The 15156-nt window shown below is 40.4% G+C and overlaps 1 long non-coding RNA gene across 1 annotated transcript; it reads left to right on the forward strand.

Annotated features, from left to right (window-relative positions):
* Window positions 1–82: 82 nt before the first annotated feature.
* On the forward strand, window positions 83–12283 carry LOC103241479 (uncharacterized). The gene is made up of 2 exons (XR_500444.3): window positions 83–324; window positions 12149–12283. It is a non-coding gene; the product is annotated as an uncharacterized lncRNA (long non-coding RNA).
* The last annotated feature ends 2873 nt before the right edge of the window (window positions 12284–15156 follow it).

Here is a 15156-nt window from a genome sequence, read left to right on the forward strand (position 1 = left end):
AAGGTCGGGGGAGGGGAGCAGTAATGCGCCTGCGCGGCCCGGCGCCTGCGCACACTCCTGGAGTGAAGAGCCGACCTGTTTCACTGTCCTGACTCACCGCCATCTTGGTGGTGTGCGAGACTCTGGGACGGCATGAGAAAGGAAGAGAGGGAGCAAAGGAGCTGGTGGGGTGTCACAGGGCCCATGTATGAGGCAGATTTGAGTTCTATATCCAGTTTTGCAATTTATCCATTTATCTGCCTGAGACACTTGGGAACACCTACTTGACAGCCCTGATTCAAGTGTTGGCGGATAGGAGGGAGGAGACTCCTGACCCTCAGAATGGTAATGCTGAAATTTTTAAGAGTCCCCTGTTTATGGCCTTTTCTTTGATCTTACAATATTGCTTTCTCCTAAAAGAATATTAAACATAAGTTTTAAGAAACCTTTGAACAATTCCAAACGTATATTATACAAAAATAGAGTAACTACCTTACCAAGCTTTAACAGTTACTAACATTTTGACGTTCTTGATTTGTCTATATCTCTAAACACTTCTTCCCTTCCTGGGCATATTTGGAAGCAAATCTCAGACGTCATATCATTTCATCTCTCTATATATATTTAAACACGGTCTCACTGTCACCCAGGCTGAAGTGCAGTGGCATGGTGATAGCTCACTGCAGCCTCACACCCCTGGGCTCAAGCAATCCTGCCTCAGCTTCCCAAGTGGTTAGGAATACAGGCACAGGCAACTATGCCTGGCTTACAATTATTTAAGCACATATCTCTATAAAAGAACTATTATTTGGAAAAAAAATGACCACAGTATCATTATCTCACCTTTAAAAAATAGTAATTGCTTAGTATTAGTGTTCAAATGTCTCAATAACTACTTACTTTCCTACTGTTCATTTGTTAAAATAAGAATCAAAATTAAATTTATACATTGTCATTGGTTGATGTGTCTTTTAGGACAAGTCAAAAACTTTTAAGACCAGGAACACGCCAGTAATTGAACAATTTTGTTTATTATTAATTGCAGCAAGAGGGATGCTATGGTTTGAATATGTCCCCCGAAAAGCATGTGTTGGAAATTTAATGCCCAATGTAACAGTGTTGGGAGATGGGGCCTATGGGAGGGGTCCACCCTCACGAATGGATTAATGCCATTTATGAAAGGGCTTGAATGGATTAATGCCAATTATGAAAGGGCTTAAGGCTTCGATTTCTGTTTTTTGCTCTTTCACTTTTGCACTCTCCTGCACATTTACCTTCCTCCATTGGACGACAGAACACAAAGCCCCCATAAGATGTGGAGCCCTTGATCTTGGAATTTTCAGCCTCCAGAACTATAAGAAATAAATCTATGTCTTTATTAATTACCCAGTCTCAGTTATTCTGTTATCGCAGCCCAAGATGGACTAAGACAGGGGAACGCACACCACGGGAAACCATGAGAAGACTCAATAAGGAGGTGTTAGGATCTGAGGCTTGATTGGATGATTTGGAAAATGAAGCTGGGGTGCTGAGTGATTCTATTATCAGAGGTTTTCAATCCAGAGTGACTTCATCTTGAGTAGGGACTAAGTAAAATGAGGCAGATACCTGCTGGGCTGCATTGCCAGGAGGTTAGGCATTCTTAGTCACAGGATGAGATAGGAGGTCAGCACAAGATTCAGGTCACAAAGACCCAGCTGATAAAACAAGATACAGTAAAGAAGCCAAAACCAAGATAGCACAAAAGTGACCTCTGGTCGTCCTCACTGCTCATTATATGCTAATTATAATATATTTGCATGCTATCTCCTTTACTGCTTATTATATGCTAATTTAACACACTAGCATGCTAAAGGACACCCCCATCAGCGCAGTGAATGTTTACAAATGCCATGGCAACATCTGGAAACTACCCTATATGGTTGAAAAGGAGTCTTGCCCTTTTCCCCAGAAAACTCATGAATAATTCACCCCTTGTTTAGCATATAATCAAGAAATAACCATAAAAATAGCCAATCAGCAGCCCTCAGGGCTGCTCTGTATATGCAGTAGCCATACTTGTATTCCTTTACTTTCTTAATAAACTTGCTTTCACTTTACTCCATAGACTTGCCCCCAATCCTTTCTTCAGTGAGATCCAAAAACTGTCTCTTGGGGTCTGGATCAGAACCCCTTTCCAGTAAAAATAGATTTTTTTTTTTTTTTTTTTTTTGAGACATAGTCTCACTCTGTCTGCCTAGGAGACCAGCCTGGGCAACATGATGAAACCTTGCCTCTACAAAAAATTTGAAAATTAGCTGGGTATGGTGGCACACACCTATAGTCCCAGTTACTCAGGAGACTGAGGTGGGAGGATCACCTGAGCCAGGAAGGTCGAGGCTGCAGTGAACCCTGATGGCTCCACTGCACTTCAGCCTGAGTGACAGAGTGAGACCTCGTCTCAAAAAAATAAGATAATGGGTGATACAGCTAGCCATAAAATGTCTTTAAACAATTGCCCCCAGGCATCAGGGGTGGTGTGACTGAAGTTCCATACTCCTGTTTCCCTGGACCTGATAAATTTTGCATACCTTGCCAGGCACAGTGGCTCATGCCTGTAATCCCAGCACTTTGGGAGGCCGAGATGGGCAGATCACAAGGTCAGGAAATTGAGACCATCCTGGCTAACAGGGTGAAACCCTATCTCTACTAAAAATACAAAAAATTAGCCGGGCGTGGTGGCGGGCACCTATAGTCCCAGCTGCTCGGGAGGCTGAGGCAGGAGAATGGCATGAACCCAGGAGGCAAAGCTTGCAGTGAGCCGAGATTGTGCCATGGCACTCCAACCTGGGTGACAGAGCAAGACTCTGTCTCTAAAAAAAAAAAAAAAAATTTGTATACCTTATACAGCTCAGGCTACTCAGGTATTTTCCTTTCCTCGGGTCTAATTGTTAAAGCAGCAGCAGTCCCTCTTCGTGACCAAGAAAAGGAGTGTTTGGTGTTTTGTGGGTAGCACAGTGACCTTTTTTTGGTCTGAGCTTAACAAAATTAAATATCTTTTTTTTTTTCCTTTTGCAATTTCTTTTATCTATATATCTCCCAACCTGCCCTGCCTCTTTGTCTCTTTTTCCCTTGTGACTTATTTGCTGAAGAAACCATGTGTTTGTGGGTTTTGCTGCTGATTACAAACTCATATACCGTCCTTTTTTTTTTTTTTTTTTTTTTTTTTTTGAGACAGGGTCTCGCTCTGTTGCCCAGGCTAGAGTGCAGTGGCGCCATCTTGGCTCACTGCAACCTCTACCACCTGGGCTCAAGGGATTCTCCCACCTTAGCCACTCAAGTAGCTGGGACCACCACGACCTGCCTTTTTTTTTTTTTTTTTTTTAAATAAAGATGGAGTCTTGCTATGTTGCTCAGGCTGTTCTCAAATTCTTGGCCTCAAGTGATCCTCCCACCTTGGCCTCCCAAAGTTCTAGGAATACAGGCATGAGCCACCGTGTCCTGCCATGGTGTACATTAATATATATCTCTGTCCTGTGTATTCTCTGTAAATTAGTAGTTACATCTAGAGGACTAGACACTTTTAAGTTTAATCGTTTTAGCAAGACTATAAAGAAGGTGTTTTATCTTCATAATTTATTTTTAAAATTAGACATAAGTACAAGAACAGACACAGAACGATTATTGCCATTTAACATAACCTGTAAATTGGTACCAACATGATTATAAACAAAAAGCAAAACTCTGGCACTAAGATGGCACGGTAGTATTGATACTGGTGAGCTAGGGAAGATCTCGAAACACTGGTGGGATCCTTACCCTGGTTGTTGTCCAGGCTCTTGATACCATCTCGGGAAGGAATTCAACAAGTCAGAAAATAGTGAAAGTGGTTGGGAGTGGTGGCTCATGCCTGTAAACCCAGCACTTTGGGAGGCTGAGTGTGTCCATTTCAGTATCAAAAGTAAGAAATAAGATACCCCATACAAAAATTGATTAGCAAGCTCAATTATCTTGTGGTGGCTTCTTCATAATAAAAATATAGTAATAATAATAATAAAGTGAATACAGGTTTTTCTCAGCATCTATTCCTTCTTCTGGTAATGGTACCTCAGTTTCTCTTCAGGGGACCAGCAAGACCCCATTGCACACAGTCTTGGGACTACCACTTGAGGTACTCAAAACATTCCCACCGGAGGTGTACCTGTGTCCAAAGCCAAAAGGTATTGAAGCTGATTAATTCTAATAGAAGAACCCTAACGAAAGTTCTAGACCCCAAACTACTCTGGGTATTATATTCTCCAGGGCCTCATTCTTCATCTTTTCCTTTGACTCTATGAGCTACCACACATTTTGTTTGCAAACCAAGAACCCTAGCTTAGAGCTCTGTATCATCTTGGTTGATTCCTGAGAGGAGAACAGGGAACAGAGTGGCTCGGGAACAAAATCGGGAGAGAAGTTATTCTTATTGCATAAGTAACTTTTGCATTTTAAAATTTTGTGCTGTTGTCATGTAATACTTATTCAAAAAGTAAATCAATGTTTTAGAATTCAATGAAAAATAAAGTCCTTAACAGAGTGTTAAAAAATTGAATTATGAAACAGTAAAGTGTTATCACTTTATTATTTGTGTATTTTTTAAAGTACATAAAAAGGAAGACATGGATCAAAATGTTTTGCTTGGTTATATTTCCTGTTGAACATATGTTATTTTGGTAATAAGGAAAAAAAGATAGCTGAGCATGTCGGCACGCACCTGTGGTCCCAGCTACTTGGGAGGCTGAGGTGGCAGAATTGCTTGAGCCCAGGTGTTTGAGGCCACAGTGAGCCATGACTGTACCACTGCACTCAAGCCTGGGTGACAGAGCAAGACCCCATCTTAAAAAAAAATACCAAATAGGTCAGGCGCAGTAGCTCATGCCTGTAATCGCAGCACTTTGGGATACTGCAGAGGGGAGGATCACTTGAACCCAGGAGTTCAAGGCGGCCAGCTTGGGCAACATGATAAAACCCTGTCTGTACAAAAAATACAAAAATTAGCCAGGCATGGTGGTGCACACCTGTAGTCTCAGCTACTGAGGAGGTTGAGGCAAGAGGATCGTTTGAGTCAGGGAGTTCGAAGCCACAATGAGCCATGATCACACCACTGCACTCTAGCCTGGGTTACAGTACAAGACCTTGTCTTAAAAAAAGAAAAGAAAAAAAAAAAAAGGCCAGGCTCGGTGGCTCATGCTTGCAATCCCAGCACTTTGGGAGGTCGAGACGGGCGGATCACGAGGGCGGATCACGAGGTCAGGAGATCGAGACCACCCTGGCTAACATGGTGAAACCCCGTCTCTACTAAAAATACAAAAATTAGCCGGGCGAGGTGGCGGGCGCCTGTAGTCCCAGCTACATGGGAGGCTGAGGTAGGAGAATGGCGTGAACCCGGGAGGCGGAGCTTGCAGTGAGTGGAGATCGCGCCACTGCACCACTCCTGCCTGGGCAACAGAGCGAGACTCCATCTCAAAAAAAAAAAAAATTTAAAATAAGAAATAAAAATTTACAAAGAAAAAATAGAGAAGTAGAAAACAAAAATCTCCTCAGTTCTTAGTGGCTCCTAACCCAGAGCCAGTCTTGGTGTGATTGGCCACTACCTCTTCCTCTTCTAGGGAATAGGGGGATGTCCGGAAACAAACTAAAGAGCTTCTTATAGGTCAGAGGGAGGTGGAATTTTAGTACCTTCTATGCAGGGTTGGCATTATGGGTATGTGACCTATGCAGTCACACAGGACCCTGTAGTTGGTTTAATGCTCTGTTGTCACAGCTTTGACATTCTTAATAATTTTGAACAAAGAACTTCACATTTTCATTTTGCATTGGGCACTGCAAATTATGAAGCTGGTCCTACTTCTATGCCCAAGGCTGATTGCTTCTCTACCACCATTAATATTACCAAACTGTCCATTTGAAATTCCTTGAAAAAGTTTTTCATTGCAGTGTTTAAAATCCAAATGTCTGCTTGAACTTTGTGATCTAAATGTGTTATTTCAATCAATAAACTATGAGCCAGGCATGGTGGCTCACACCTGTAATCACAGCACTTTGGGAGCCAGAGAAGGGAGGATCACTTGAACCAAGGAGTTTAAGAGCAACCTGAGCAACATGATGAGACCCTGTGTCTAAAAAAAAAAAAAAAAAAAAAAAAAGTTATTTTTTGAGACAGTCTTGCTTGTTGCCCAGGCTGGAGCGCAATGGCATGATCTCAGCTCACTGCAACCTCCGTTTCCTAGGTTGAAGTGATTTTCTTGCCTCAGCCTCCCAAATAGCTGGAATTATAGATCCGCACCACCATGCCCAGCTAATTTTTTTTGTACTTTGTAGGAGAGAGAGAGTTTCGCCATGTTGGCCGAGCTGGTCTCCAACAGCTAGCCTCAAGTGATCCACCTCCCCCGGCCTTCCAAAATGCTGGGATTACAGGCATGAGCCACCACACCTGGTGTATAACTTTTTTAAAAAATTTAATCAGGCATGGTGGCATGTACCTGTAGTTCCAGCCACTCAGGGGGCTGAGGTGGGAGAATCGCTTGAACCCAGGAGGTTGAGGCTGTATTAAGCCATGATCATGCCACTGCACTCTAGCCTGGATGACAAACTAAGACCCTGTTTCAAAAAAAAAAAAAGTGTGAATGTATTGTCTCAGATATGACTGGGGGAGTGGGAGAAGAGCCACAAGCTAGGGACTTCAGTTTCCCTAAATGGGGACCAGATGTTCCTGCTGGGAAGAGGGAAGAAGATGCAAAAACAAAACAGAGTGGGCACAAAGATTCTCTCCAGTGAAATCACAATTCTAGGATTTGCTCTTTAGCTTCAATGAACATAGTCAAACAAAACTGTGCCTGGAAGTAATTTTGCCCAATAGTGTAAAGGCAAAAACCTCTGCTTTGCCAGGCCTGAGACTCTAAAAAATACAGCTGACTTTACTTTAAAAAAGAATTTAAGTCCTAAAAGGTTTGTGGATATATTCCCAATCATATAGTGCCTGATTTGCAACTGCTTCTGGGGTAAATCCCTGGGTTACCCATTCCTGGTTACCCGTTCCTCTCACTTCAAGAGTACTTATTCCCAACTCTCCCACTCAGTCCTCAAAAAAGAAACTGTGGTGGTGTCCTGGATGATGGCTCCCACTTAATTGCAATGTCTCTCCCTCACTGCCCCCTTTCCTTCTCTCTTTCTCTGTCCCTCTTATGTATATCTCTTTCTCCATAATGCCTTTCTCTCTTTCGCTCCTCATTTCCAGTTTTTGCTTAATGATCTTAGAAAAATCTGTTTTCTTTCTTTCCCTTCCATCATTTTGTTTGTAAATGCTGGATTACTTCAGTCATGGTTAAGCTTGAGAATGGTGAATTTTATACCAGGGAAAAGAGAAGATAAGCTTATATAAAGAATCAGTATCTAAGGCACAAAAAGCATCCTTGGGAATCTCCTAAAAATTATTTTCCCATACTTTTTCCTTCATTTTAATCTGGTTTTTCTAAAATAAAAAAAGTATTCAAACTTTCAACAAGAACTTTCATTCTATTTTCTTATTTCTTATTCTGGCATTAATTTTTAACTACATAGTTTTTTAAAGACAATTTTGGGGAGTTGTAGGTTCACAGCAAAATTGAGCAGAAAGTACACATTTCACACATACCCCCTGCATGTATAGCCTCCCTTACTATCAACATCCCCCACCAGAATGTGACATTTGTTATAAAGGATGAACCTGCCTTGACACATCATAATCAAAGTCCATAGGTTACATTAGGGTTCACCCTTGGTGTTGTATAGTCTATGGATTTGGAAACATGCTTAATGACACATATCCATCATTACAGCATCATACAGAATATTTTTCCTGTCCTAAAATATTTACGCTCCCCACTAATACCTGGCAGCTACTGATCTTTTCATTGTCTCCATAGTTTTGTCTTTTTCAGAATATTATGTAGTTGAAACCATACAGTATGAAGCCTTTTCAGATTGGCTTCTTTCCGTTAGTAATATGTATTTAAGTTTTTTCTGTCTTTTCATGGCTTGTTGGCACAGTTTTTTAAATCCTAAATATATTCCATTGTCTGGATGTATCACAGTTTATTCACTCATTAAAGGACATCTTGGTTGCTTCCAAGTTTTGGCAGTTATAAATAAGTTTGCTATCAATGTATGCAGGTTTTTGTGTAGACTTAAGTTTTCCACTCCTTTAGGTAAATACCAAGGAGTGACATGCTGGATTGTATGTTAAAAGTATAGTAATAAACTATACTTAGTTTAGTAAGAAACTGCCAACTGTCTTCCAAAATGACTGTACCATTTTGCATTCCCACCAGCAATAAATGAGAGTTCCTGTTGCTCCCAATCCTCATTAGCATTTAATATTGTCAGTGTTTTTTGTTTTGGCCATTCTAATAGCTGTAAATAGGTATTTCACTATCGTTTTAATTTGCATTTCCCTGATGATGTCTGATGCGGAGCATCTTTTCATGTGGTTATTTTCCGTCTGTATATCATCTTTGGTGAGATGTCTGTTAAGGTCTTTGGCCCATTTTTTAATCAAATTTAACTTCATATATTAAACAACTTTTACATATTTTTAAATGAATTTTCAACTTTAATATATAAAGTTGTTTGCTTACTGTGGAGTTTTAAGATTTCTTTGTATATTTTCGATAATCCCTCTTTATCAGATACATCTTTTGCAAACATTTTCTGTGGCTTCTCAGTGTCTTGAAAATTTTAAGTTAAACTTTTTTTTTTTTTTTTTTTTTTTTTTTAATGAGCCTATACTGTTTTTGCATTTAAGGGTTTCACAGGCTCACCTCAACACCAATGACAATTTACAATATTCTTTCAATGGGAAAACACAGTCCTCTTTGCAAATAGTTGACTTATAAACAAACTGTTGGAACGTGATTCATTTGCACCAATAAGAGATCACTATCACAGAACAAGTTTAGGAGGACGGTGGCAGTAAGTCTAATGGAAAAAGGCTAAAGAGGGTTAAGTTTGACAATGAGAAAAGACAGACTGGACAACAGTGTAAGATCCTGTCTCTAAATAAATAAATAAATAGCAGTAATCTAGGCTATTAAAATGGCAAGTTTTAAATGAGTGAATATATTTTCCAGTTATATTCTAAAATTTTGAATTCCTCATTAATTTTCCTATACTCCAGATCTTTAGAACCCTCTAGTGTCCATATGAGGAACTGGTTTAGGTGAACCAAGTAAAATGCTTTTAATTTGTACATTCATGTTATATATATATACGTACATATGCTGGATGCAGTGACTCATGCCTGTAGTTCCAGCACTTCAGGAGGCTAAGATGGGTGGATTGCTTGAGCCCAGGAGTTTGAGACCAGCTTGGGCAACATGGCAAAATCCTGTCTCTACAAAAAATACAAAAATTAGCTGGGCATAGTGGTGCATGCCTATAGTCCCAGCTACTGGGGAGGCTGATGTCGGGGATCACTTGAGCAGTGATCATGTCATTGCACTCCAGCCTAGGCAACATGGCAAGACCCTGTCTCAAAATGTATACATATATTATAAAATACAAAAAACCTTTAGAAGTGTGCTTGTCTAACTTCCAATTTAAGATAACAGACTAAGCACATGCCTCTGCCTCCCTCTTCTTAGGATGTGAGTGACATGACAGGAAAGTGGTATAAGCAATAATTTTGTGGCAACATTGAAAAGAAAGAAGGACCAGTGGTCCAGAAACTGCAATACCTCCAGGAAAGAAGGACGGACCAGTGGTTCAGAAACTGTATTAAAAACTCTAGAAAACAGAAAGATGGATTCATAATAACTGGTTTACTTATCATTTCCACAACATACCAGCGGTAAAATGAAGTTTGGGGCTGGCGGAGTACTAGAGAGGTTCCAAGAACAAAATGGAGCATTATAGAGGGAAGGAGTGGCCTATGAAGCAGCAGCTCAAGAACAGCCATGCGTCACATAACAGGGATAAGTTCTGAGAAATGTGTCACTAGACGATTTCCTCACTGTGTGAACATAGAGTGTACTTACACAAACTTAGATGGTATAGCCTATTGCTCCTACGCTACAAACCTGTACAGTATGTTACTGTATTGATACTCTAAGCAATGGTAAGTATTTGTCTATCTAAACATATGTAACATAGAAAAGGTACAGTAAAAATATGGCATAAAAGATAAAAAATTGTACACCCATATAGGATGCTTAACTTGAATGGAGTTTGTGGGACTGGAAGTTGCTCTGGGCAAGTCAATGAGTGAGTGATGAGTGAACATGAAGGCCAGGGGCATTAGTATACACTACTATGAACTTTACACTTAGGCTGTGCTAAAAATATTTTTCTTGTTTTAATAATCAATTAACTTTAGCTTACTGTAACTTTTTAAATTTATAAACTTTTAATTTTATATAACTTTTTGACTCACAGTAACACTTAGCTTAAAATACACATTGGCCAAGAACAAGCCTATAATCCTAACATTTTGGGAGGTTGAGGTGGGATGATCCCTTGAGCCCAGGAGTTCAAGACCAGTCTGAGCAACATAGTGAGACCCCGTCTCTACAAAAAGTAAAAAAAATTAGCTGAGTGCAGTGGTGCATGCCTGTAATCCCAGGTACTTGGGAGGCTGAGGTGGGAGGATCACTTGAGCTTGGGAGGCAGAGGTTGCAGTGAGCCAAGATTGTGCCACTGCACTCCAGTCTGGGTGACAGAATGAGACCCTGTCTCAAAACAACACACAAAAAACACATTCACACACATTGTACAGCTGTACAAAAATATTTTTTCTTTATATCCTTGCTTTAAAAGCTTTCCTCTATTTAATTTCTTTTTAACTTTTAAAGACACAAACCCACACATTAGCCCCAGCCTACACAGGATCAGGATCATCAATATCACTGTCTTCACTTCCACATCTTGTCTCACTGGAAGGTGTTCAGGGGCAATAACACATGTGGAGTTGTCATCTCCTACAGTAACAGTGCCTTCTGGAACTCCTCCTGAAGGGCATGCCCGAGGCCGTTTTACAGTTAACTTTCTAAAGTAGGGGTACACTCTAAAATAACAAGTATAGTAGAGTAAATACATAAACCAGTAACAGTCATTTATAATTATCCAGTATTATGTACTATACATAATTGTATGTGCTTGACTTTTTTTTTTTTTTATTATTAAAGACAGAGTCTCGCTCTGTCGCCCAGGCTGGAGTGCAGTGGCGCGATCTTGGCTCACTGCAAGCTCCACCTCCCGGGTTCACACCATTCTCCTGCCTTAGCCTCCTGAGTAGCTGGGACTACAGGCACCCACCACCACGCCCGGCTAATTTTTTGTATTTTTAGTAGAGACGGGGTTTTGCCGTGTTAGCCAGGATGGTCTTGATCTCCTGACCTTGTGATCCGCCCACCGTGGCCTCCCAAAGTGCTGGGATTACAGGCGTGAGTCACTGCGCCTGGCCTTTTGTGCTAGACTTTTATAGGACTGGCAGCACAGTAGGTTTGTTTACAAATAGCATCACTACAAACAAGTGAGTAATGTGTTGTGCTAGGATGTTACAAGGCTATCATGCCACTGGGCGATAGGAATTTTTCAGCTCCATTATAAGCTTATGGGACCACTATTATAGTTGCAGTTTGTCAGTGACAAAAACATCTTTATATGACACATAACTGTAGCTGATTAGATCACTAGCTACTACACTTCAGGGCAAAGACTTTCTTCCCCCAGGTGCAGAGAACAAATGGTTGCAGCATTTCCTCTGGTCGTAGTCCTGCAAACTGCTCACCAAAGACAGTACTGAGCCTCAGATGATGTAGACCTCCTCAAAGTCCTGAAGAGTAGAAAATGCTCCTCCCCTACAGAATAATTTTTCTTTGGAAATTGTGAGGCCCCTGTCATCCTACAACCACACTAACAGGACACTTGCCAGTCACAAGACCAACTGTGAGCAGGCACTCAGCCCCGCATTCAGGGCAAGTCTTTGGTGTAAGCAGCTGTTTACAACCACCACTGTGTCCATGCCTACCACTTAACCTCATCGACTCTGCAGGGCTGAACTGTCCCTGAAGAGGTGTAATCTTATGGCTGGGCCTATGACTGACCACTGATCTGATGCAGGGGTTACAGACAGTTAGCAGGTCTATGGCTGTTAATGGACTGTTTCTTTCCACAGAGAGCTGAAGAGCCAAGAATAAAATGCTCACCTTACAATTTACTTTTGGAAAACTCAACATCTTACCTTTTCGCCTTTTTGGATTGCAACAAAAACATCACAGAATTTCTGATATTAAATTTATTTTGGAATGTATGTTGTATTCTTTTTTACTTGGCAAGGGGTATAAATTTAGAAAATGTTCAATTTAGTTTTTTAAAATCTGGTTTAACAGTTTGTCTGAAGCGGATTAGTGGCCCATGATCTTCATTAATCTTTTGGGCAATAAATGTTTAAATTGTTCAATCTGTGTCAAAACCAATCTGGCCCATTGCTTTATTTCTTTTTTTAAACAAAGTTTAAGGACAGGAGCAGTGGCTCATGCCTGTAATCCCAAAGCTTGGGAGGCCGAGGCAGGTGGATAACTTGAGGCCAGGAGTTGGAGACCAGTCTGGCCAACATGGCGAAATCCCATCTCTACTACTAAAAATACAAAAATTAGCCAGGCATGGTGGTACGTGCCTGTAATCTCAGCTACTCGGAGGCTGAGGCGCAAGAATTGCTTGAGCCCAGGAGGCAGAGGTTGCAGTGAGCTGAGATCAAGCCACTGCACTCCAGCCTGGGTAACAAAGCAAGACTCTGTCTCAAAATTAGATGTTAAAATGCCAATTGTGGAGTCACATCTCCACTTAAGTAACTTGATCATGCTTCCACTAAATAAAAACAACAGTCTCAGAGTAATAACAGTACCAAATGTGAAAATAAATTGAGTAAAAAAACCCCAAACATAGTGAAGGAGAAAATCAGCAAGTAAAATAAAGATGATGATAATAGTAATAACAAAAAGTATTTACATTTTGTTGTTGTTTGTTTTGGAGGCAGGGTCTTTCTCTGTCACCCAAGCTGGAGTGCAGTGGCGTGATCATGGCTCACTGCAGCCTCAGTCTTCTGGGCTCAAGTGATCCTCCAGCCTCAGTCTTATAAAGTACTGGGATTACAGGCATGAGCCTAAATTAGTGCCTGGCCTAAATTTTGTAATGTGAGGGATGTGACTCAAGAATTCCACTTCCAGGAGTTTACATAGTCAAGAATACAAGAAGCAACATAATTACATGGTTATTTCCGTGTTATTTTGTATTCTTCTACAGAAGAAATCAGTAATATTTTTCTGTAAAATGCCAGAGAGTAAATGTTTTAGACATTGCAAAAACATGACCTGTTGTAAATATTCAACTCTGCAGTTGCAGCATGAAAGCAGCCATGGAAAACAAGTTAATGAGTGAGCATGGCTATGTTCAGAGAAAATTTTACTTATGGACAATAGATTTCACATAGTTTTACGCCATTTTCACATGTCATCAAATAATCTTTTGATTTTCCAACCATTTAAAAATGTAGGCCAGCTGCAGCGGCTCATGACTATAATCCCAGCATTTTGGGAGGCCGAGGTGGGCAGATTGTTTGAGCTGAGGAGTTTGAAACCAGTCTGAGCAACATGGCAAAACGCCGCTGTTTAAATGGGGGGAAGTCTAAATGTTAGATTCTGGACTTGGCTCTTCCTCTATTCAGCTGCCAACCATGATAAACACTTTAAACCTTAAAAAAACAAACCATTTTCCTATTTAGAGCACGTTAAATCTTAGTTTTTCCCATAACGTCTTCCTTGATTCATTAGTTGTCCTTTACTTTTAAACAAACTGAAATTTATACTCTATATTGGTCTCCTCAGGTTGCCATAACTAAATACCAGACTAGGTGGTTTAAACAAAGGAAGTTTATTTTCTCACAGTTCTGGAGGTTAGAAGTCTGAGATGAGGATATCAACAGCATGGTTAGGTTCTGGTGAGGACTCTCTGGCTTATAGTCAGCTGCTTTCTCACTATGTCTTCACATGGCAGAAAGAGACACAACAAGCTCTCTGGTGGTCTTTTCTTGTAAGGACACTAATCCCAATCATGAAGGCCCCAAACTCTTCACCTCATTTAAACACACTTACCTTCCAAAAGGCCCATCTCCCAATACCATCACATTGGAGGTTAGGGCTTCAACATATGAGTTTTAAGGTGGCACATTCAGTCTATAACTTCCTGTCCATATATTAGTTACGTATTAGGTATTATGTATTACCTAATGCATAACCAATCTGTATTAGTCAGAGTTTTCCAGAGAAACACACACACACACACACACCCCGAGAGAGAGAGAGAGAGAGAGAGAGAGGGATCATGACCTCATCTAACCCTAATTACCTCCCAAAGGATCCACCTCCAAATATCATCATAGTGGGGGGTTGAGCTTTAACATACAAATTTTGGGAGGATACAAACATTCAGTCCATAACACACCCAACTCACCTATTTATTTTTAATTTTTTTTTTTTTTTAGAGACAGGGTCTCACTATGTTGTCCAGTCTGGTCTGCAACTCCTGGGATCTAGTGATCCTTTTGCCTCAGCCTCCCAAAGTGCTGAGTTAACAGGTGTGAGTCACTGCACCTGGCCCCCAACTCACCTTTGTCATGCCAATTTCAGACTTAAGTACCCTGATGGATAAACAAACATTTTAAGCAATCACATAGTGCTTTCTGACCACCAACATATGTTGCCTTCTTGGTCTCATCGGTATGTGTGCAATAATCTATTTATATCTAATATCTCATTATTTTAACCACATGAATCAACAATGAAAAAAAGTGGTAATACTTAGAATAAAAACCTTTAGTCTTACAAACTTAATTCTGAGAAAAGATGGAATTAATTAGGTGTGCCAAAAGAGAATATTACTACCACATACCCACAGGATTTTGTTCAAATGTAAACAAAGAATAAAATCATATGAAATATTATCAATATACTGAATAATATGTCCATAAAGCAAGCTGTAAAATATTTATATTTTAAGCTTTCTAGTGATGAACATATTCTACAGAAGAAAAAAGATCACTTTACTCTTACACATTTTTAGGAATGTATTAATACTGTAGGAAACTGAATAACATAGGCTAGGTCGGTCTGTTTCTCAAACTTTGCT

This window comes from Chlorocebus sabaeus, chromosome 15 (genome assembly GCF_047675955.1).
Source record: "Chlorocebus sabaeus isolate Y175 chromosome 15, mChlSab1.0.hap1, whole genome shotgun sequence".
Classification (NCBI taxonomy): domain Eukaryota; kingdom Metazoa; phylum Chordata; class Mammalia; order Primates; family Cercopithecidae; genus Chlorocebus; species Chlorocebus sabaeus.